This window comes from Aquarana catesbeiana, linkage group LG02 (assembly GCF_042186555.1).
Source record: "Aquarana catesbeiana isolate 2022-GZ linkage group LG02, ASM4218655v1, whole genome shotgun sequence".
Lineage (NCBI taxonomy): Eukaryota > Metazoa > Chordata > Amphibia > Anura > Ranidae > Aquarana > Aquarana catesbeiana.
The window spans coordinates 412196868-412222903 of NC_133325.1; the positions used below are offsets into that span (position 1 = coordinate 412196868).

The 26036-nt window shown below is 43.0% G+C and overlaps 1 protein-coding gene across 1 annotated transcript in view; it reads right to left on the bottom strand.

Annotated features, from left to right (window-relative positions):
- The window catches only part of TINAGL1 (tubulointerstitial nephritis antigen like 1), an 83401-nt gene extending 78262 nt beyond the window's left edge, over positions 1-5139 (bottom strand). Inside the window, exon 1 of the mRNA XM_073615412.1 lies at positions 4992-5139. The gene's annotated coding sequence lies outside the window, so the exon portion shown is untranslated. The remainder of the gene's footprint in view (positions 1-4991) is intronic.
- Positions 5140-26036: the final 20897 nt, after the last annotated feature.

Sequence of the window (26036 nt, forward strand, 5' to 3'; positions counted from 1 at the left end):
AAAAATAAAATAAAAATACTAAAATAGTCATTGGGGAGTGATACAGGGTTGACAGGTACACTTAAATGAGTTAGAAACCCAGAATTCCCCAATAAGGTCACCATACACATTACAATCGTAATGACCGTACAATCTTTAGATTGACCAAAACCATGTAATATGAGGATCTACCCAATCAATCCTGTCAATTTGTATCCAATCAGGCAGGTGCTTGTATTACATCCTTTGTTGTAGATTGTACAATTAGATTGTCATGTGTGTGGTGAGCTTAAGGTCCTGTGCAGATTTATTTATACATTTAGAACCCTTTCACACTGGGGCGCTTTTCAGGCATTTTAGCGCTAAAAATAGCGACTGTAAAGCGCATCTCATGCCTCCCCAGTGTGAAAGCCGGGGGCGCTGGGGCGCTGATCTGGCAGGACGTTAAAAAAAAGTCCTGCAAAAAGCATCTTTGGGGTGGAGAAGAAGTGGTGTATACAGTGCTCCTACACCGCCCTTGCCCATTGAAATGAATGGGCAGCGCCTGGAAAGCGCCGCAACACGGGCACTTCTAACCCTTCTTTGACCGCTAGCGGCCAAAAAGTGCTGCTAAAACGACGGTAAATCGCCGCTAAAGCTAGCAGCGCTTTAGCACCAACATACCCGCCGCCCAGTGTGAAAGTACTCTTAAAAATGCAGTTTATAGCCAAAATTGTTTTGGTTTTTTTTGTTCTGGATGAAGCAGGGAAGGATTAGAATCCCTGTCAGGTTTTTAATGATGTCTGTCTCTATCTCTGATCTCTGTCACTGGGACACAAAAATAATTATAGTAATAGTTGTCTCCAGCACAGGAGGTGGGGGGAAATCATCCAAAAGGGACACCTGTCCCTTTGACAACCCTCTGTTAGGGCAGTGATCTCCAAACTGTGGCCCGGGGCCAGATGTAGCCCTTTGCTTGCCTTTTGTTTACCAATGATGGGGCACAATTCCTCCCACTGACATCAATGATTGGGCACTATTCCTCCCACTGACACCAATGATGGGGCACTATTCCTCCCACTGACATCAGTGATGGGACACTATTAGGGTTGCTACTTCATCCCTTTAAACCCGAACACATATGAATTGCACAGGTTTTGAGGCTAATTTAATGCAGATAAGGTGGCACATGAGTTTAATTACCACCTTAATCAGCCACAGAGCTTGTATAATTCATATGTGTTCAGTTTTAAAGGGATGAGGTGGAAACCCTAGGCACTATTCCTCCCACTGACACCAATGATGGGGCACTATTCCTCTCACTGACACCAATGATGGGGCACTATTCCTCCCACTGACACCAATGATGGGGAACTATTCCTCCCACTGACACCAATGATGGGGCACTATTCCTCCCACTGACACCAATGATGGGGAACTATTCCTCCCACTGACACCAATGATGGGGCACTATTCCTCCCACTGACACCAATGATGGGGCACTATTCCTCCCACTGACACCAATGATGAGGCACTATTCCTCCCACTGACACCAATGATGGGGAACTATTCCTCCCACTGACACCAATGATGGGGAACTATTCCTCCCACTGACACCAATGATGGGGAACTATTCCTCCCACTGACACCAATGATGGGGAACTATTCCTCCCACTGACACCAATGATGGGGCACTATTCCTCCCACTGACACCAATGACGGGGCACTATTCCTCCGACTGACACCAATGATGGGGCACTATATCATGCTAAAATCCGTGCATGCTGGTGTATGTTGTGTAGGGGCAGTGCGTTGTTACAATGCATGAAATTGTTTACTCTTTTTTTTTCTCATTCAGTAAGGTGTGGTGTGTTGAGTAAAAATGCAGCATGTACAAAATAATTATTTTCTTTGTGCCTTTGCATTGAGCCTGTATTGATCTGTGCAGATCTACACAGGTCAACTGACATTGTGTGAATTAGCCTCCTTAATAAAAAATAAAAAAAGAAGGAGGTTTTGGCTTTAAATACACTTAGACCCCTTTCACACTGGGGCGGTTTGCAGGCGGTATTGCGCTAAAAATACCGCCTGCAAACCGCCCCTAAACAGCCTCCGCTGTTTGTTCAGTGTGAAAGCCCGAGGGCTTTCACACTGAAGCGGTGCGCTGGCAGGACGGTGAAAAAAGTCCTGCAAACCGCTTCTTTGGAGCGGTGAAGGAGCGGTGTATTCACTGCTCCTAAACCGCTCCTGCCCATTGAAATCAATGGGACAGCGCGGCTATACCGCGGCAATACCGCGGCTATAGCCGCGCTGTACGAGTGATTTTAACCCTTTTTCGGCCGCCAGCGGGGGCTAAAACCGCACCGCTAGCGGCCGAATACAGCTGCAAGAACGACGGTACAGCAGCGCTAAAAATAGCGCTGTTGTACCGCCGACGCCCCCACCGCCCCAGTGTGAAAGGGGTGTCTGTCATTCAGCATGCGCAGCCTATTTCCCATCCAATGATGACCTAATAAATCCCCCACATGACTTATGGTGGCCATTAGTGCTAAGCTCAGGTGTGTTTAGATGCTCTTCTGAAGCCCACATGGCTGAAGCCACCCAGAAGTGGTCACCTGTAATGGACCCATCATTCCCTGCCCCACAGACCCATGGAAAGAATGTAGCTGGAGGTGCCTTGGCCGCAGATGATTGGCCCATGGTGACATCTTCCTGGAAGGCGCGGCCCCATTTGTTTGGAAGAGGACCTGAACACACCCCAGCTCATGCCTCCTGGCCGCACACATAACAATCTAAAAGAATGATTCTGGATAATATCAGATCTATAAATTCTTGTAAATACACAAACTGTGTCACTGACTGATTTTGAGCCAAACTGATTAAGGTCATCAAAATGATTCTGATAGAGGGAAAATCTGATTGAAGAAAAACAGATTGATATGATTGTTAAAGCGATAGGCTTTGTTCATTTTTAATTTCAGTCGTTTACAACCACTCGAAGGTAATTGCAGACTTACTGGTCGGATCACCAGGTGAAAATAAAACGAAAAGAAAGCTTAAGGCTGCTTTCACACTGATGCGTTTTTTGAAGCTTTTTTTAAGGAGCTAAAAACACAATCCCTTTAAATCCTACAGGACTCTTCACATCACTGCACTGCGAGTGCGATGCGTTTTGAAAAGTCCTGCATGCTGCCTCTTTGGTGCGATTTTCAAAACCACACCAAAAACGCAGTCCTCATTGAAATGAATAGAAAATGCGGCAAAAACGCATTTTTGGTACGTTTTTTTTTAGCCAGTTTACAAAAAATATGTATATAAAAGTGTGCAGAGGAGAAAGGGTAACAACCCTTTGTGCTGGTTCACACAAGGGCGACCTGTCAGGCTACTTGCGACAAGTCACGCTCCATTTAGTACAATGGAACCGTTCTAATAGGAGTGACTCAAGTCGCTCCGTCTTATAAAAAGGTTCCTGTACTACTTGGGGGACGACTTCAGAGCGGCTTGCATTGACTTCTCTAGAGAAGTCGCACTGAAGTCGCACTGTACGGGGCGGCTTCAGAGTTGATGGGAGTCGGGCAACTTTGAAGCCGCCCCTGTGTGAACCAGCACTTAATGCTATACCAGCCTAAATACAGGCATGTCCCCCGCCCACAACAAGGGAAAAAGAACCAATATATAAAAACAAACAGGGCGTTTAAGAATAACCCAACAGTTGGATCATCCTTAAACTCCCTGTTTGTTATATAAGATATTGTTTCTTTGAGTCCCATGTCCAAGTTTCACAGGTGCCTTCTGGGTAATAGACACCCTGAAAACACACCGGGAAACGCATCAAAAATGCACAAGTGTTTTTGAATTCAGTGTGAAAAGCAGCGTAAGAAAAGAAGACGGAATCCAACCACCACAGCTAAGGGTAATTAATATATATATATATATGTAATATTAAATAATATATTTTTGTTTGGGGCTTAATACCATTTTAAAGCCGTCCATGCAGTGATCAAAATTTGGATGGTTCAGCAAGGACCGGCTGAATTTCGATCCATGCACGGGCAGGCTGATTGTACAGAAGTCGATCTATCGATCGACATCTGTACAACCAGCCCGTTGGAAAATTTCCGCACTATCAGTGGCGCCGGCTATGGCTGGCAGTGCTGATCAGTGTATTCTGAGGGCAAGGAAGTCTGCCTGCTGCCAGAATACAATACCTCTGTGGAAGGGATCCTCCCATCCACAATGAGTGTGTGTATGGGGGAATCGAGTCATTATTTTTGGTCGAAGGAAAAAAAAAAAATGAAATCATTTATGGGCTGCTTAACTGTATGGTGTATGAAATTATTTTTCAACAGAGTAGTGTGAAAGCAGCCCAAGAAAAGAAAATGAATGCGAACATCACATCTAGGGGTTGTTAGCTGAAATATATTTATATAAATACCATATAATTTTGTTTGGGGTTTAATACCATTTTAAAGCCATCCACGCGTCAATCGAAATTTGGATGGTGCAGCGAGGACCGGTTAAATTTCGATCCATGGTTGTACAGAGGATCAAATTCTGTACAACCAGCCTGTTGGAAAACATCCGCACTATCAGTGGCGCTGGCTTTAGCTGGCAGCGCTGATCAGTGTATTCCCATCCACAATGAGTGTGTGCATATGAGGGAATCAAGTCTTTTATTTTTATTTTTTATGTTGATCGGAAAAAAAAATGTATGGGCTGCCCAACTGTATGGAAATCAATTTTTATGATCTTCCAATCCTGTTTTTGCTCTAGAACAGAAATCAATCAACAATATTATCATATATAAAATGATATAAAATTGTTCTGTGTATGCCATGGCACCCTAAGACATATTGGAGCCCAGCAGGCTATACCTGGATAGGCAGATCCTGCCTGCCAAGGCACAGTCCCATTCCCTCCAGCAGACTGACAGCTGATCAGGGCATAGAGAGGCAGGTGGGATCCATAGCTGGGATCCATAGCTGGGATCAGAGCGATCATCCTATAGAGCTGAGTGCTGGCATTCCACTTACCTACTCCTGAGTGATCGCTGAGTGTCTCCAGGGATCGGGTGATGGTGCAGTGAGGACTTTGTGGAGTTGTGTGCGGGACACTCCTTATGTGAGCGACATGGGCTCTGCAGGGAACTCCCACTACTGTCCGTGTATAGAAGGCGTGCCCAGCCCAACTCACTGACAGGTCAGCCTCATTCCTTCCCCTTATCAGGCCCGACCGATTGCACACTCACACCTTCCGATACTCCTAGGCTGCCGATTAATAATCCTACATATGCCATTTTCTTTTCTTTTATGTTTATGTTACGTGTGCAGCGCTTCTTTTTTATTTGTATTCTTTTTTTATTTGTATTCTTTTTTATTTGTATTCTTTTTTTATTTGTGTTCTTTATTATTTGTATTCTTTGTTTATTTGTATTCTTTTTTATTTGTATTTTTTTTATTTGTTTTATTCCTCACCAGCAAATTTTTTCTAGCTGCTTTCACTAAAACCTCGATTGTGTATTACTCTGAGCGCAGGATATTTGCTTTATTTTATTTCTTTTATGTTACCCAATAAAAAAAAGTATTCAAACAAGTACTAGTGCTTTAAAAAACAAACAAACAAACAAAACACACCTATAGTACCCCCTAAAGCCTGGTACACACCAATGAGATTACCGGATGAATGTTCGTGCGTTTTTTTTTTTTTTTGTGTTTTTTTTTTTTTGCATGCTAATCTCATATCGAAAATGAAAGAAAATGAAGAGTTTACTAAAGTTACCAAAATTCTCCTGCAATAGAAAAGAAAATTCGGAAGTGATGTCATGTAAGGGGCTACCCGTCCATTAGGGGCTCCCGGGCGCCGCCTCCTCTCTCCAGGCCAGCCAATATGCAATGGATACATTAATACATAGCATGAATCTATCTACGGCCGCCGCGGCCACCTGCTATTCATGCGTCTGGCCCCTTTCAGGGCACCAGGCGCATGAATAACAGCGGCCAGGGTTTTTTTTTTTAAGCACATAGGCTTCAAAATAGGGTGAGCTCGGCACACAGAGAGTGTGCGACCAGAGCCCGCCCAGGTGTGTTGCAACAGCGAATGAACATTGCAACGTTGCAATACTGGTCCTCCTCCCGGCCAATTGGGAAGCGGGTTTGATACCCGATTGGCTGAAAGGACAGGCTATCCTATTGGATGTCTAAGAGGAGGGAAGGAGACGCACGGTGGAAGCGAAGAGAAAAGCCGCTGGCTGATGTCTGGATGCCCGGTCCCTGCCAATGCCTGGATGCCAGATCCCCACCGCCGCTCCTAAGATGCCCGATCCTCGCTCCTCGGATGCCTGATCCCTGCCGCTGCTCCTCGGATGCCCGCCGCCTAGATGGGGTAAGTGCTGGTGGACTGGCTGGCAGACAGCGGTAGGTGGGGTTTGCGCTGCTGTGGGGGGGGGTTTGGTTGTTTGCCACCCCCCTAAACAAAAAACCACCAGCCGCCACTGTGTCATCTATAGTATTTGTATTGTATTTTCGGAAGACAACTGTACTGATTAACCGCTTAAGGACCAGGCCTATTTTTCAAATTTGTTATTTACAAGTTTACAAAGTTGTTTACAAGTTAAAATCAGTTTTTTTTTGTTTTTTTTTGTTTTTTTGCTAGAAAATTACTTAGAACCCCCAAACATTATATATATATATTTTCAGACACCCTACAGAATAAAATGGCGGTCGTTGCAATACTTTATGTCACACCATATTTGCGCAGTGGTCTTATAAACGCAATTTTTTGGGAAAAAAATACACTTTTGAATTAAATTGAATTTTTGAATTAAAAAATAAGAAAAAACAGTAAGGTTAGCCCAATTTTTTTTTATAATATTGTGAAAGATAATGTTACGCTGAGTAAATTGATACTCAACATGTCATGCTTCAAAATTGTGCCCGCTCGTGGAATGGTGACAAACTTTGACACTTAAAAATCTCCTTAGGCAGCATTTAAAAATCTCCACAGGTTACCAGATTTGAGTTACAGTGGAGGTTTTTTGCTAGAATTATTGCTTTCGCTCTAACGATCGCGGAGATACCACACATGTGTGGTTTGAACACCGTTTACACAGGCAGGCGCGTCTTACATATGGGTTCGCTTCTGCGTGCAAAAAGGCTTATTTTTTTATTCTGAATTTATTTTACTTATTTTTACACTGTTCCCTTTAAAAAAATGGGGATTACTTTTAATATTTTTTTTTAAACAAGTATATTTTTTTTGCAATAAAAAAAAATGTCCCTTTAAGGCCGTTGGGCAGAAGTGACATTTGACGTCGCTTCACTCATTCAACATCACTGAGTCAAGTGGGGGCCGTTATTCCCTCACTCTCTGCCTCTACTGACGGCTCCGGTAAGCGGCAGAGACGACCAGAACGTGGTGGGGGGACACCTCTCCCACTGCAGATAAAAGTGATCTTGCGGTGAATCTGCCGCAGAGACCACTTTTATCGTAAAGTGCTTTGGTCAGTCATCATCTATATTTTTGGATCCATAGAATGCACTTTTTGGTTAAGTTCTATTGGCAGATAGCATGTCTAATTTTATTTTTATTTTTTTAATGCACAATAAAAAAATTGTGGAGAATAATACTTGGCTATGTGTTTTAGTTCAAATGACAGTTTGGGAGTAGGTAGTTACATTTTAAAAAATACAATGTAAAATTGGCAAGGGACACCAACATAGTTGTATCTTCCCCCATCACCGCGGGTAGCGCCACTGAGGACCTCCAAGGACCGGGTCCCCCTTTGTTCGGGGTCCACGCCCTTGGACCTGTAAGGCACCCTTTAGGTTTCCTTGGGCAAGTGAAAGACAAGGAATACCATATAACAAAGGTCCAGCGCCATAAAGGACACATTACAGGCAAAACCTTGTTCTTGAACCAAGGCTCGGGTACCATCCACTTTAGCTTTAATATGCCATCCGAATGGATCCGATTATAGCATCCTCACTGGGACATTATTTAAGAATTTGAAGAGCTTCCACAGCCATGACCATCACCTTCAAGACTAAAGGTACTTCCTGTGTGGGAGAGGTTATATGGGAGGAACTTTCTTACTATTGGTTGCCAGTGTCCAATCACATAAAGGTAGCATATAACCCAGATCAGTCAAGGCCAGTCAAGTTCCTCCACCCCAAACTTGCTCATCCTTGTCTTTATGGACCTTGCTTTGTGCACTGGTCCAAATCATTTGGTGGAGGAGGGATTATGGTGTGGGGTTGTTTTCCAGGGGTTGGGCTTGGCCCCTTAGTTCCAGTAAAGAGAAATCTTAAGGCATCAGCATATCAAGACATTTTGGATAATTTCATGCTCCCAACCTTGTGGGAACAGTTTGGGAATGGCCCCTTTGTGATCCAACATCACTGCGCACCAGTGCACAAAGCAAGGTCCATAAAGACATAGATGAGCGAGTTTGGGGTGGAGGAACTTGACTGGCCTGCACAGAGTCCTCACCTCAACCCGATAGAACATCTTTGGGATGCATTAGAGTGGAGACTGCGAGCCAGGCCTTCTCGCTCAACATCAGTGCCTGACCTCACAAATGGGCTTCTGGAAGAATGGTCAAACATTCCCATAGACACACTCCTAAATATTTTGGACAGCCTTCCCAGAATAGTTGAAGCTGGTTTAGCTGCGAAGGGTGGGCCAACTCAATATTGAACCCTACGGACTATATACTGGGATGCCATTAAAGTTCATGTGTGTGTAAAGGCAGGTGTCCCAATACTTTTGGTTATATAGTGTATTTTGTACATTCACATCAGTTTCTGCCCTGAAGGAGCTTATGCAATCTAAGGTCCAAAACTCACATTCATACATACACACACTACCAGCATGTCTTTGGACTGTGGAAGGAAACCGGAGTACCCAGCGGAAACTCACGCAGCCACAGGGAGAACATGCAAAGTCCAGGCAGGTAGAGCCATAGTTGGGGTTTTAACCAATGACGCTAGTGAAGCTAGGCAGAAGTGCTAACCACTTAGTCACTGTGCTGCCTGTTATGTGTATTGGTGTGTATCCCATTACCTGCAAATAAAACTTAACATTTTTGCTATGGACCTGTTTATTCTGCAACAACTTTGTTATGACTTAGGGCTCATGTACACTTGAGCTCAAAATGCTGCTTTTACAGTTGTTTGAGGTTTTTTTTTTCCTGTCTCTTAACGCCCCTCCATGTTAGCCCGTGTGTCCATGCACATTATAGGCATTTACAGGGGTTTGGGGTTTAATGAGAAAACTTTGTTTTCTTTTCATTAAAAGGTTACTTTACTGTTGTCTTATGCAAATCAAAGGTAATCTCTTTGATGCAATAAAAGAAACAAAGAAAATACTAAGTAGCAATAATGTTACATTAAACATAAAAAAGAGTCCAATGGACTCCGATGATGTCATGAGTGACGAAACGCATCAGCGTGGAGCCATACGACGTACGTAGACACATCAGTGAGCTCGGGGAAAGACAGCTTTGATCCCCGTAGAAGTTATCGGCTGAGGGCAGTAGGAGACGCTGTGGAACCTGAAGTTGTCTGATGTCTTTTTGTGAACACCGCTAGATTATATGCAAATTCTTGTAAGTGTACATCTTGAAGGGGGGTTCTCTCCCCTGTTTTTAATTATTAATAAAATGAATATAAATGAGATTACTCTATGTCCGACCCTTCTCTTTCATTGCTTGAATAATTGAATGATCTGAGTGCTGTCCCTCTTTGGATAAAGGAAGGAGGATATCAGCTAGGATTTCCACCGTCTTGGGCGACATACATGCTAAGATCAAGCTCTTATCTGGTAAGAGTTTTATCAAGAGGGGGTTTTCTTGCACACCCCCCTCTCTATCCGAGCATGTGTGATCTGTACTTCTTTTTGGTGACAGCGGCTCTCTCTGTGAAGTTTTCATCATAAGATTGATTTTAAAAGGACTTGCCGTTTCTCTGTATTAATTACGATACTAATTAGCATGTTGATCATATTGATGTACAGATCTTACTGAATGAACATATATCACATTGATTGCTCATGTTTTATGATTAATCACATTCATAAGCGCTGTCCGAGTCCATTGGACTCTTTTTTATGTTTATTATTTGTTTTTTTCTGTTTTAAGGAAAAGATTTTTTAGGCAGCAGCTGTTGTCATTCATTTTGGCTGTTAGAATCAATCTGCCTTAGAGTGTTCATTTCTTCCTAAAGCGCTTGTTTTTAATGTGACAATAGGCCTTGTCTCATTTATATTTTATTTATAGTAATGTTACATTGTATAACTCTACTCAGTGCTTTAGTCCCAGTTCACAACTATGCAACTCTACAAGCGGTTCACATCTATGCAACTCTACAAGCCACGTTTGTACAGGCACAGCACCTTATTCATTTCAATAGACTGCATTTCCTGCATGGATAAGGTTCCTATACCTTTTTTAAAATGCAGTCGTGTAGAAATCATATGACGTTTTGCACCATGTGTTTCTGTGTGCGGGAAACTGCGCCATGTTTTTAGTGCGTGGGGGTCCCATTACATGGTAATGGCACCCCCGCACCTTTACTTTAAAGCACCGCATTTTGTATGTGGCTGCATGTGGGAGTGGGAATGTGTGCAAGCCTCAAACATTTCCATAAGAAACATATTTACATAAAAGCTACATTGTGTTACGGGTTCATTCACACTTGCGGTTGGGGATGGGGTAAAATAAGGGAGCCATACTTTTACCACCCCTTCCTAAGCTGCAAATGACATAAATCACTTTTTAGAGGTGCGGCACTGTTATCAACGCATCTAAATGTAACCTATTATAGGGAAATACCTACTGTCATTTTGACAGCTGGGAATTGGCAGTAAAAGCCGTTGGGGGGGCGGGGGGGGCAGCATTGAGGGAGTTTTATGTACTCATGTACTTCAGTAATTTTTTTTTACATACAGTGGGGCAAAAAAGTAGGGGAGGGGAGAGGAGCCAGGAACACTGGCGGGGGGGGAGGATCAGGGCTGCTCTATGCAAAACCAATGAACAGAGCAGGTGTCACATACCTGGTCGGAGGCTGAAGTGCTGAGAGGGCTTACCCATGTGGCTGAGTGCAGGGAACCCTTGAAGGTGGTGACAGGGAGTGCTATGCCCAAAGAAGCCGAGTTTGCCAGCTGCAACAGGCTGAGTGATGAAATGTCTGCTGGATGGTGGCTGGACGAGCAGGATGCACTGCTGGGCAGGAGTCCCTCAGATGTGACAGATGAGACTTGGCAGAAGGGTGAGCCAGAAGTAGGGTCAGGAGCCAGGCCTGTAGCCATACACGGAATATCAGCCAGAGGTAAGGCAGCAAGCAGGGTCCGGAGTAAGCTGGGGTCATACACTGGTAATCAGACAGCAGCCGAGTCCAAAGAGTGGAGTCAATGGAGCAAGTCGAGGGTCAAAGCCAGGAATAGAGACAAGACAGGTCAAAGGCAAGCTGAGTCAGTAACAGAAAATCCAATAATATCAGGAACAAGAATTCAGGGCCAATCAGGAACAAGGGCCTCATCCCCACAACCCTTGCCTGGTGGTTGTGGGGGTATGCGGGAGGGGGGCTTATCGGAATCTGGAAGCCCCCTCTAACAAGGGGCCCCCAAATCCCAGCCTCCCCCACCAATGTAAATTTGTAACAGGTACATTGTACCCCTACCATTTCACAAAAAAAGTGTCAAAATGGTAAAAAAGACAAGAGACAGCTTGGGACAAGCCCTTTATTGAAAAATAAAAATGTCCCAGGATGTAAATCCATCTCACGCCACCGACGGGCCAAAAAAAGAAAAAAAAAAAAAAAAGCTGCAACAGCTCTGCCTCCATGGGAGGCTCCCGCCGAGTGACACTTCCTCTCAATGACAGCTGTTATATAGCTGGGGGCGGGGCCACTCGGTGACGTAAGCGGGTGACCCCATCCCCTCTCTGATGCCACGTGATGTCAGAGGAAGGTGGGGTCACCCGTTTACGTCACTAAGTGGTGTGCCAGTGCCGGGAGGGTTGCTGGGAGGGTTACCATATCTTTAATGCTCACCTATATACCCTATATGTAATGCTTACCTATATACCTTATATCTAATGCTCACCTATATACCCTATCTGTAATGATCACCAATATACCATATCTGTAATGCTCACCTATATACCATATCTCTAATGCTTCCCTATATACCCTATATGTAATTCTCACCTATATACCATATCTCATTATGCTCACCAATATACCATATCTGTAATGCTCACCAATATACCATATTTGTAATGCTCACTTATATTTCCTATCTGTAATGCTCACCTATATACCCTATCTGTAATGCTGACCTATGTACCCTATCTGTAATGCTGACCTATATACTCTATCTGTAATGCTGAGCTATATACCCTATCTGTAATGCTGAGCTATATACCCTATCTGTAATGCTGAGCTATATACCCTGATCTGTGAGGCTGAGCCATATACCCTGATCTGTGAGGCTGAGCTATATACTGTGTCCTGTGATGCTGAGCTGTATGCACCTGACACTATGGGTGGAAGCAAATGGAATACAGGGGACGGAGTAGGTGGATTAAATAAGGGGTGGGGCTTATGAGAAGTGGGAAGGGTCAATAAGGAAGGGTGGGGTCTGGCGTCCCCCCATCCTAAAACTTTACCAGCCGTCACTGAGAGCCACTAGAGGCAGATCTTCTGACAGCCTAAAGATGTACTGCTGCTCAGGGGCTCTGGGCTTCAGCAAAATGACAGCCTCCGGCAAGAAGAAATAGGAGCAATGCTGGAGGCAATTTACGACACACTCATTTTAGTAGCATAATTAATTATGTGGAATGTATGTTCCTTGCTAAAGAACATTATTTTTTATCAAATTTTTAAGGGTAAAATTCAACTTTAAGAATATAACCTGCAGAGATGACAGACAGAGGTTTTAGAGTGGTGTCAGACAGTTATAAACACTGATGAGAGCTTTTCAATAGAGATGATTAGGTAGTCTTTGTCACAGTGAAATGAAGACAAGAGGCAATGTCTCATTTATTGTGTCATATGTTGTGACTATGTGTTTTGACTTTTGAACTCTCATGCTGATTCTTCAAATTAAAATACTAAAAAAAATATGAAGACAAGAGATGCTTAGCACCTGATGCTCATGTTACTGGGAGTTATCAGGCTTCTCCAGACACCCCCATCCAGGAAAATATCATGTGGAAATAACATTTGGATTTGGCGATAGGTTAGGACCGGGCTGCAGGTATCTGGGTATGCATCTTCTTCTATCATGTTTGGGTAACCAGCATGCATGTTTATGAAAGTACAAAAGTAATGCTCATTCTTTCTATGTGGGTGCTACATTACCTGCAGGCAGCTTCGGTCTTCTTGAGGACACTTTTATGAGAAGCAGAATTTTTCTAGAAATAATGTTTCTGAAAGTGTCTGACAATCGTCCAGTAGTCAGATTGCATTAGTACATCTAAGTACTCTCAAATGTCTATGTCCAGTTTATTAGTACTACAGTCAGGTCCGTAAATATTGGGACACCGACACAATTCTAATCTTTTTGGCTCTATACACCACCACAATGGATTTGAAATGAAACAAACAAGATGTGCTTTAGCTGCAGACTTTCAGCTTTACTTTGAGGGTATTTACATCCAAATCAGGTGAACAGTGTAGGAATTACAACAGTTTGTATATGTGCCTCCCACTTTTTAAGGGACCAAAAGTAATGGGACAATTGGCTGCTCAGTGGTCCAAGGCCAGGTGTGTGTTATTCCCTCATTATCCCATTTACAAGGAGCACATAAAAGCTCCAGAGTTCATTTCAAGTGTGCTCTTTGCATTTGGAATCTGTTGCTGTCAACTCTCAATATTAGGCTGAAAAAACAAAACAAACCCATCAGAGAGATAGCAAAAACATTAGGTGTGGCCAAATCAACTGTTTGGAACATCCTTAAAAAGAAAGAACGCACTGGTGAGCTCAGCAACACCAAAAGACCCGGAAGACCACGGAAGACAACTGTGGTGGATGACCGAAGAATTCTTTCCCTGGTGAAGAAAACACCCTTCACAACAGTTGGCCAGATCAAGAACACTCTCCAGGAGGTAGGTGTATGTGTGTCAAAGTCAACAATCAAGAGAAGACTTCACCAGAGTGAATACAGAGGGTTCACCATAAGATGTAAACCATTGGTAAGCCTCAAAAACAGGAAGGCCAGATTAGAGTTTGCAAAACAACATCTAAAAAAGCCTTCACAGTTCTGGAACAACATCCTATGGACAGATGAGACCAAGATCAACTTGTACCAGAGTGATGGGAAGAGAAGAGTATGGAGAAGGAAAGAAACTGCTCATGATCCAAAGCATACCACCTCATCAGTGAAGCATGGTGGTGGTAATGTCATGGCGTGGGCATGTATGGCTGCCAATGGAACTGGTTCTCTTGTATTTATTGATGATGTGACTGCTGACAAAAACAGCAGGATGAATTCTGAAGTGTTTCAGGCAAGATTATCTGCTCATATAAAGCAAAATGCTTCAGAACTTGTTGGGCGGCGCTTCACAGTGCGGATGGACAATGACCCGAAGCATACTGCGAAAGCAACCAAAGAGTTTTTTAAGGGAAAGAAGTGGAATGTTATGCAATGGCCAAGTCAATCACCTGACCTGAATCCGATTGAGCATGCATTTCACTTGCTGAAGACAAAACTGAAGGGAAAATGCCCCAAGAACAAGCAGGAACTGAAGACAGTTGCAGTAAAGGCAGAGCATCACCAGGGATGAAACCCAGTCTGGTGATGTCTATGTGTTCCAGACTTCAGTCTGTAATTGACTGCAAAGGATTTGCAACCAAGTATTAAAAAGTGAAAGTTTGATGGATGATTGTTAATCTGTCCCATTACTTTTGGTCCCTTAAAAAGTGGGAGGCACATATACAAACTGTTGTAATTCCTACACCGTTCACCTGATTTGGATGTAAATACCCTCAAATTAAAGCTGAAAGTCTGCAGTTAAAGCACATCTTGTTCGTTTCATTTCAAATCCATTGTGGTGGTGTATAGAGCCAAAAAGATTAGAATTGTGTCGATGTCCCAATATTTATGGACCTGACTGTATATAGACATACACACACATGTGTTTGAGCTTTATGGTGTTTTTAGTACAGTTGGATAGGGTTAGAGCCTTGGTCAGGATTTTATTGCTGTCTGTGCCTCCCTGCATTGGTGATCATCATTTCCCCTATACTGGAGTCACAGGGGTATTACTAAAACACACAGTGAGGGGAAACCATCCCAGTGGAGTACTAGCCACTGCAGTTTACATTGAAACTCCATACCAATTCCAGCAAAAACTATATTTTTTTTACAGTACATCCCTCCTACCCCTCCCCATCCCCCCACACCTATCCTGATACTCCTTTTACCTGGTGAGAGCAGATATATGCATCAATGTACACCATCCAGATCCTTTTCTGCTGCCATTTCTGGTGCAGGGGGACCCCTGATCTATTGCTGTGGTGGTGCCCAAGACAATGGGTCACCTGCCATGCCCCTGTGATGATGTAGTTTCCTTCTTTCCCCTGGCCAGATAGCAAGTAATTGTGCTGCAAGTTTAAAAATGCCTTGCTAAGCTATTGCTAGACTTGCCAAGCTTCACAAGTTTGTTCCACAATTGCAGCAAGTCCACATTGCATGACTCCAGATCAGCTTTCTTTGCAAACATTCTGCAAGTATGCTGCAAGTTCTGTTCTGTTTAAGTTGTGCAATAGTCATCCCACCACAGGGGTCACTGTGGCTGAATTTTCATTCTGTAGACTTGCAGAGCTCTTGCTGTAGATTCACCACTGCAACTTTGCTTTTGCTAGAGACTTGCCACACAAATTTGCTACAAATTGGAAAAGTGTCAACTAGAACTTGTGCTTCAAGTGCTCTGCAAGTGTACAACTTGCCAGTGAAAATGTGCAACAAGTTAACAGACTTACAATTCAACACTGCCACAAATTTGTGGCAAGTTATCTTTGCTATCTCCATGGCTCACAGGGAGTGAAGAAGGACCCTCCCTCCAGAAGAGGACTCAAGCCAGCGTTGTCACATGATTGCGACTTCAGGTAAGTGAAGAGGGGGGTTAGCTATAATTGTTTTAATAATGAGATCCGTGGGTGGGATGCAGGGGTGGGCAGGTGGTGAAAGGTATCCTGGAGTGGGGCCTTCCAACTAACAAAAAAAAAACATGTCTGGATTGATTTGGCTTTAAATATTTTTAAATAGTTTTTGTCTCAGTCTCTCTGCTGAGCAGAATGCAGACTAATACCGTGTACACATGACCGAACTTTTCGGCGGATTGAACCCTGAAGGACTTTTCAATGGAGTTCCGACGGAGTTCTAACGAAATGGACTTGCCTACACACTATCATACCAAAGTCCGATCATTTCGAACGTGATGACGTACGACTAGGACTAGAATAAGGAAGTTCATAGCCAGTAGCCAATAGCTGCCCTTGCGTCCTTTTTTGTCCGTCGGACTAGCATACAGACGAATGGATTTTTCGATCGGACTCGAGTCCGTCGGAAAGATTTGAAACATGTTCTATTTCTAAAGTCCGACAGATTTTTCGACAGAAAAGGTCCGATGAAGCCCACACACGATCTAATTGTTCCATCGGACCAGTTCGGTCGAAAAGTCCGGTCGTGTGTACACGGCATAAGAGGAAGGGGTAACACTGTAAACCACTGTAAACCAATCAATCTTTATTAATTGCATGGTACACAACACACAGTGTTAGCAGGAAGAGATATCACAGGGTTAACCTGGTGTCAGGGGCGGACTGACCATTCGGGCACTCGGGCACTGCCCGAGGGCCCCATGCCACTAAGGGGCCCCATCAGGGTTGCCAGCCTCACTAAAACCAGGGGCAGTATGTAAAAATCTGTTTTTTTAAAAGTCCCAAGATTATAGCTGCCCCGCCTCTCCAGTACCTTTTCAGTGTGTGTATGTGCATTCTGTATGTGTATTCTGTGTGCGTATACTGTGTGTGTATACTGTGTGGCCTCATAATCTATTGCCTGGGGGCCCCATAATCTCATAATGCCTGGGGGCCCCATGATCTCCTATTGCCTGGGGGCCCCATAATCTCCTATTGCTCAGGGGCCCCATAATCTTCTCCTATTGCCTGGGGGCCCCATAATCTCCTATTGCCCGGGGGCCCCATGAGTTGTCAGTCCGCCCCTGCCTAGTGTGTTGCTGTTCTTTCACTATCCAATCACAGGCTGGGCAGTTTTTGACCAAACTATATTTAACTGCATTAGGAAAAAGTAAAGTTCTAACATGGCTGAGCTAAATATATACAAAGTGGAATATGAAGTAGCCAATTGTGAAAATATAACGCCAAAGGCAGTGTCATTAATAAGATTTAACTAGTTAAAAAAGGGCTGACGCTATAAAAGAAAAATTTACAGTACATGTTAAACTTCATTAAGAGTGGACAAATTCGTTTAGGAGCCAGTGAATACAAGCTAGTTGTTTTAGAACATGTGCACCAACAAAGGAGAACATTTATCTTCAGGCCAACAACTCAATGACATTAAAGCGGTATTAAACCCATAACCCAAACTGGAATATATTGCAGTTTACCAATCATTCGATGTGGTGGCTGCATTTGTTTTCTTTTCTTTGGCTTATTCTTCCTTCTGATTTCACTTGGTGATCTGGCCAGTAACAACTCTCCTGTATTAGAGTGTCCCAACTCTGGATGAATGAGCACAGGGGGAACCTTTGGACAGCAGTCTAGGGGAGGGGAGTGTTAGATGTACTAGCAGATTTAAATACACTAACAAATTGAAGCCAAGTTCCAGCTAACACTTTATAAACAGTTACAGCAAGATTTTTTTTCCCTTTTAATAAAAGCTGATCATTGTAAGCACCCCTCCCAGTGTTAAATGGTTTGTCTCATCTCTGCAACTGATTCATTCTGCTGGAGAGCTTGTTCTTTTTTTTTTTTTTTTTTTAAACAACAGATTTGCTGGCTGGATCACCAGATGAAAATAGAAAAAAGAAAGGGTTTAAAGTGATTGTAAAGTCTATTTTTTTTGGTTAAAAATAACAAACATGTTATACTTACCTGCCCTGTGCATTGGTTTTGCACAGAGCAGCCCAGATCCTCCTCTTCTCGGGTCCCTCTTTGGTGCTCCTGGCCCCTCCCTCCTGCTGAGTGCCCCCACAGCAAGCAGCTTGCTATGGGGGCACCCAAGTCAAGTCGCAGCTCCCTGTGTCCTTTCAGACACGGAGCTGCTGCCTGGCCCTGCCCCTTTCTTTCCTCATTGGCTGACTGACTTTGATTGACAGTGGTGGAAGCCAATGGCGCCACAATGCTGTCTCAGCCAATAAGAGGAGAGGAGTCCCGGACGGCTGAGACACTCCTGCAACAATGCTGGATCTAGATGGGGCTCAGGCAAGTATTAGGGGGGCTGAGGCAGGCTGCTGCACACAGAAGGCTTTTTATCTTAATGCATAGAATGCATTAAGATAAAAAAAACCTTCTGCGTTTACAACCACTTTAATACCATTTTAAGAGAAAAACTTGGGAAGATCAATAGCACCAACAATACCCATAAAAAACAATGTACTACACAAATAATATAAATCATGTGATTGTTGACTCAAATAGGCTGAAATTTGGTTGCCATTGGCTACCTCTGTCCACACATTTACTGGTGCATTTGTTGACCGTTCCTGTTGGTTGCAATGGCAATGTGTTTGTGTGTTTGGGTTGGTGGGGAAGGGGTCAAGAGGCACAGGTAATTAAACAATTACTAATACCAAATGTTCCACACATCTGGATAGAAGTCTGCCAGGTGTGCCTTACCTGTAAACCTCTGTATTATTTACAGTTCCTCATACTTCTGTATTACATGCAGTTGCAGTACCTCATGCCTGTGGACAGCAAGTAACACAACTCCAAACTTCTCCCTGGATGTGAACTTCTCTAGTGTAGAAGGTAGTAACAACTCTTTGTTCTCCATAGTAGAGGATTGGTCTATCTAGAGAGAGAAGGATAGGACGGGCTAGTGTATATTGGAGAAGATCTCACCAGTGGGGTGGATACCAAGAAGTAAGCTTTATGTGCTGGAGTGCAGTTCTCACTGGTGGACGGTATGGCTACTAAGGAGTGAGCTATGTATTCTTCAATGCAGGTCTCACTGAGGGGCCACATGTATATTGCAGTATTATCACTATCAGGAAACCCACCCTGAGGGCTCATCACACCAGCCACTGCATTGTAGTGCAACAATCGGTGTGTGGTGCCACCCAGCCAAGATTTGCGCAGTGATGGTACCCTGATCCCAGAGCATCACAGCGTTTCTTTTTTTTTTCTTTTTAAAACAAACTTTACTGAAACGTCACTATTAATTGTTAGTATATTGTCTTAAAGGTGCATTGCCTCTTTGTATCCCAGCTTTTTGGCAATGGAGGACTTATGTGCAAACAATATAGCCCGTTCAATTGGAGTTGGTGAGAAAGTCATTTGCAGATCTTCTTCCCATTTATTTGTTTAAGGTGGGATGTATTCTGGAGGGGGGGGGATACCAAAATCTGTACAGCTGTGACAAAATATGGGGCACATAAAACATAAACGTAAATACGTTTTCAAACATAGTAGTTACCTGCAAGCTACCCATTCTGGTTTCTAGTCCGCAAGAAATGATGGAATGATGGAAATGGTGGATGGTGGATCTGGTATGCTGACCAGATATTAAAGGGTGGATCCAATATGTGTTGAATAGCTGTCAGTGATGGACATCTGGAAGATGTCATAAAGTGCAGAAGTGGAAATGTTCCTATCTCCAACAGACGATCAATGTTTTTATTGGTATTGCCAGATACAAACTACATTTTAACACATGTTCAAATCCTAACAAACAGGCTTTGTGGTTAACCATCCATGCTATCCTGTTAGTTATGTTTCAGCCATTTTCATACAATTTAATGATGCCAGTTAAACCTGTATTTTCCAGCTAGTCAGGTAAAAAAACACTGTGCCAACTGTAGGTGTCATAGAACACACATTATTTGCAATATAAGCATTTTGTATATATATATATATATATATATATTATATATATATATATATATATATATATATATATATATATATATATATATATATATATATATATATATATACACAGTATCTCACAAAAGTGAATACACCCCTCACATTTTTGTTAATATTTTATTATATCTTTTCATGTGACAACACTGAAGAAATGACACTTTGCTACAATGTAAAGTAGTAAGTGTACAGCTTGTATAACAGTGTAAATTTGTTGTCCCCTCAAAATAACTCAACACACAGCCATTAATGTCTAAACCGCTGGCAACAAAAGTGAGTACACCCCAAGTGAAAATGTCCAAATTGGGCCCAAAGTGTCAATATTTTGTGTGGTCACCGTTATTTTCCAGCACTGCCTTAACCCTCTTGGGCATGGAGTTCACCAGCGCTTCATAGGTTGCCACTGGAGTCCTCTTCTACTCCTCCATGACGACATCATGGACCTGGTGGATGTTAGAGACCTTGCGCTCCTCCACCTTCCGTTTGAGGATGCCCCACAGATGCTCTATAGGGTTTAGGTCTGGAGACATTCTTGGCCAGTCCATCACCTTTACCCTCAGCTTCTATAGCAAGGTAGTAGTCATCTTGGAGGTGTGTTTGGGGTCATTAGCATGTTGGAATACTGCCCTGCGGCCCAGTCTCCGAAGGGAGGGGATCATGCTCTGCTTCAGTATGTCACAGTACATGTTGGCATTCATGGTTCCCTCAATAAACTGTAGCTCCCCAATGCCGGCAGCACTCATGCAGCCCCAGACCATGACATTCCCACCACCATGCTTGACTGTAGGCAAGACACATTTGTCTTTGTACTCCTAACCTGGTTGCCGCCACACACGCTTAACCATCTGAACCAAATAAGTTTATCTTGGTCTCATCAGACTACAGGACATGGTTCCGGTAATCCATGTCTTTAGTCTGCTTTTCTTCAGCAAACTGTTTGTGGGTTTTCTTGTGCATCATCTTTGGAAGAGGCTTCCTAATGGGATGACAGCCATACAAATCAATTTGATGCAGTGTGCGTTATATGATCTGAGCATTGACAGGCTGACCCCCCCACCCCTTCAACCTTTGCAGCAATGCTGGCAGCACTCATACATTTTTTTCCCAAAGACAACCTCTGGATATGATGCTGAGCACGTGCACTCGACTTCTTTAGTTGACCATGGTAAGGCCTGTTCTGAGTGGAACCTGTCCCGTTAAACCACTGTATGGTCTTGGCCACTGTGCTGCAACTCAGTTTCAGGGTCTTGGCAATCTTCTTATAGCCTAGGCCATCTTTATGTAGAGCAACAATTTTGTTTTCAGATCCTCAGAGAGTTCTTTGCCGTGAGGTGCCATGTTGAACTTCCAGTGACCAGCATAAGAGAGTGAGAGCGATAACACCAAATTTAACACACCTGCTCCCCATTCACACCTGAGACCTTGTAACACTAATGAGTCACATGACACCAGGGAGGTAAAATAGCTAATTGTGCCCAATTTGTACATTTTTCACATAGGGGTGTACTCACTTTTGTTGCCAGCGGTTTAGACATTAATGGCTGTGTGTTGAGTTATTTACACTGTTATACAAGCTGTACACTCAATACTTTACATTGTAGCAAAGTGTCATTTCTTCAGTGTTGTCACATCAAAAGATATAATAAAATATTTACAAAAACGGGGTGTACTCACTTTTGTGAAATAATGTATATAAAAATACATCCTTTATAGACTTGCAGTTAAGGGGTTGGGTCAGTGAACAGTCAATATCTTACAACCTTCTTTTGGAAATCTAACTTTACAAATATCATAAAGTAGTCTTCCCATGAACATTAGATCCCCTCAGTCTGTGTTTCCTAGTTTAAATATTTTAAAAATGAATGCTTGTTTGCATTGCAAATCGACTATGGTATGTGCATGTAGTATAGACTTCATGTGAAACAACTTCTGCAAAGCTTGGTGGTACATCTGCTTGATTCAGACCAGGGCTATCAAAAATAGTAGGTCTTGTGGGCTATCCAACATTATTTTCCCACAAACTCAGGTATCCCCTCTACCTTCTGGTCCCAGGGGAGCCTAAACCCAAGGACCAAACAGTAACCTCCCTCCAAATCTAGGTGGAACTTTCCACACCCCAAACTAGGACTAAAATATCCCACGCATTCAGGACTGTCAAAGTGGGTACTAAAATAGCATCTCATGCTATCAACAAACAGAGCGATGGGAGAGCTTCCAGCGAGACAAAGTTAGACTAGACCACCAACCCAAGTCCACTTCAAAACCAACAGAACTGCCCTTCACCTCTTACAGGTTTTTACATCTGGAGAGTGTTCCTCATTACAGGCATGTCCACACCAGAAAACAGCTGAACAAGACGCCTTTTACTTGGAAGAATGTTAATACAAATACAGCACAGTGTCCATATTCCTTAACAAAGTGCAGTGTTGCAGTATATCATATGCTCATGATTTATAACATCTCATAACTTTTCATGGTGCTATTTAGAGTCATCAGGAGGATAGTCTTTGTACCCATACTTGGTAAACACTGAAAGAAACCCATAATCTCTGGGATCTAAAGTAAGTGTCTCCTTCAAAATGCCTTCTCACAGGGAGTCCAATACCTGTCTCAAAAGGGGAGAACTCTCACCAACGGGGGGGCCTTCCTCGTAATACACCGTCTTCTCCACTTCCCCACTAACACAACCACTTCCACAAGAGCCTTAAATACCATAATGATGGGCATATCAGACTCCCTAACAGCATACGGAGGACGACTCCCATAGCAGAGACTTATAGTCCATCACATGCAATAACATTATATTTTTTTAATTTTATTTTTTGAGTTTATTTGTTATAAGAATGGCAAAGGAGGCTTAACATTTTTTTTTCATTGCAGTTAGCCATTCAAGGTATAAACCCTCCGTTATTTTGGTTTATTTGTCCAAAAGAACATTTCTTGATTTATTTTACAGCCAATGTGGGATGATCACACATCAAAATAGATACACTAAATATGCAAACAATGATAAAGAGTAAAATATGTTGGGAGTATAATAAAGTTAAATTTAACGTGGTGGAGGGCGAATCTTTGTTTTTTTCATAAAATACCACAGTTGTGTTTATCAGTTCCACCACATTTATAATTTTACTTGCACAGTATGCTACATTTCAAAGTTTTTTGTTTCCTTATTGTTTGCTGTTTACTAAACATTTGGAAGGTCATATCTCTTTCCAGTGTGAATCAGAAAAAAAAAGAAATTTCCATGCATGCAGAACACAGATATTTCAGTTTTTCAGTACACAGGAATTTTTTTTTTTAGACTTTTTTATCTGCTTTAGTACAACAGGAAATTTGGGCAACACAGAAATAGTCAGGAGTCGCACAACCAAATCACATTTCCTATTTTGTAATAAAACTTGTTATTGCCATCATGCATATACAGTATCTTTTGAAAATTGATAGAAAACACTGAACAGATAAACTAGTCTATGCACACTGTCCTTTTTTAATTTACATCCCAACAATTTGAATTTTATAGCCACTATATGGGTACCTATTATACAGAATTGTATTTTGGTTTGAATTGTGTGATATAACATTGGCTTAGTTGAAGTGGAGAATTCTGGGAAGAGCCTTCCAATGAATCCTTTGTATAAGATAGTGTCTGATTTCATAAAGCATTAAAGCCGCTTGGTTTGATCCCTTGTAAAACTAATCCGTATGGTATGGCACGTAGACTAATTAAATACTTAGCTCATAATATCATCTGAGAAAGTGTAATGCTATTTTCCATAGGTATTGTGACATGAGTAGTTTTTTTTTGTATATATTCTCATATTTATAAGCATAGCCTTCATGAATACCTCGATATTGTTCTTTGCATTTCACGAATATGTTAGGGCTATTGTGAAACGATGGTGATTTTGTGGTAGTTATGTAAAATGTAAGCTTTCAGCAAATAATAAAGAAAAAATACATAATTAGTGTTTTTTTTCTGCCTGTAGCAGTATGTGGGTGGGTTGATTTTCTGTAATTCTATATTTCCAGGAAGTTCGCCTTTTCAAGGCCCCTTCTGAAACAACTCCTTCAGCATTTTTTTTTCAGTTCAGGACCCCAGCAGTTTCACATCTCAGGATATTACAAAATTAATTTTGTCACTAGTCATGAGACATAGACATGAGACATAGAAGGGTACTGTGACCCTATGTCCTACCCTCAACAAATGTGACTCACTGCCATGGAGGAAAGACAAAGGATGTAGGGGTGATGTAGCCCCTTGGTCTGCAGATTGATTCATGCTTACCCAAGCACTGTCATCAAGCAAAAAGGTCATTAGTGAAAGTAAAGTGTTTCTTTAATATTGACAATATAGGAGTTGTGTGTGCAGCGTCAAATAAAGGCAGAGTTTGATTATCAAAAGTGACAATAGCATACCCCAAAAAAGGGACAAGGTTTAGGTTTGCTGCTACTCTGGGATCGAACAGGTGCAGTAATTCACCAGAACAATTTTTTTGTAACCATAATGCACTGCCTAGCCTTGACACTTAGGTCAGGTGACTTAGAAAGGCCAATCAGAGGGCTTTTGGATAAGCTATTCGCCTCATTCTTAAAGACTCTGGGTGAAAAAAGCTTTGGACAGAGTCCAAGTACAATGACATCATTGCATTGCAAAGAAGGTGGAATAACACGAGAGAAGAAAGCTCTGGAACAGTTACACCAGAATCTCCAGTGGAGCTCTGGAGCAGTCGTTTTGCTCCGTCTATAGTTTTCTGGTCGATTTAGCCCTCAGTGCTCCCCTTTCTACGCTATAGACACTATATTGTCAAAAGTATTGGGACACCTGCCTTAGCATACACATGAAACTTAATGGCTTCCTAGTCTTAGACCGTTGGGTTCAATATTGAGTTGGCCCACCCTTTTGCAGCTATAACTACTTCAACTCTTCTGGGAAGGCTGTCCACAAGGTTTAGGAGTGTGTCAATGATAATTTTTGACCATTCTTCCAGAAGCACATTTGTGAGGTCTGGCACTGATGCTGAACGTGAAGGCCTGGCTAGTAACTGTCGCACGTTTCTGTACAGGACACTCTGTTTTTGAAGGGCGACCCTTCACCTACGCAGACAAGGTCGCTTAACATCAAGCTTGTTGGCAGTGCAAGCATTAGCAGGCCGAACATACATCAATAAACTACAGATTGCAGTGGCGGCTGGTGCTCAAAAATTTTTGGGGGGCACAAACAAACTGAAAAATTCTGAAAAAAAAACCCATCAATTGCAGCCACTGTGCCATCAAACGCAGCCACTGTGTCCATCAAATGCAGTCACTTTGCCCATCAAACGCAGCCACTGTGCCCATCAAACGCAGCCACTGTGCCCATCAAATGCTGCCACTGTGCCCATTAAACGCAGCCACTGTGTCCATCAACTGCAGTCACTTTGCCCATCAAACGCAGCCACTGTGCCCATCAATTGCAGCCACTGTGCCCATTAAACGCAGCCACTGTGCCTATCAAATGCAGTCACTTTGTCCATCAATTGCAGTCACCGTGCCCATCAAACGTAGCCACTGTGCCCATCAAATGCTGCCACTGTGCCATCAAATGCTGCCACTGTGCCATCCAATGCAGCCAGTGTGCCACCAAATGCACTCAATGTGCCATCCAATGCTGCCACTGTGCCCATCAAATGCTGCCACTGTGCCATCAAATGCTCCCACTCTGCCCATCGAATGCCACCACTGTGATCCCCCCGCCCGCTCGCTGTCTGCCCAGCACTTACCCTATCTCGGTGGGGCAGCAGGTGACAGCGAGCGGTGTCCTCCATGGGTCTTTTCCCATCCTCCTCTCCTCCCGTCCTCCACCTATAGACGATTGGACGCCTGATAGGCGTCCAATCACAGAGCCTGACGTTTCAGCCAATCAGGTGATGGGTAACAGACCCGAGCACCTGATCGGCAGAGAGGCAGTTCAGTGTTAGAACAGCAAA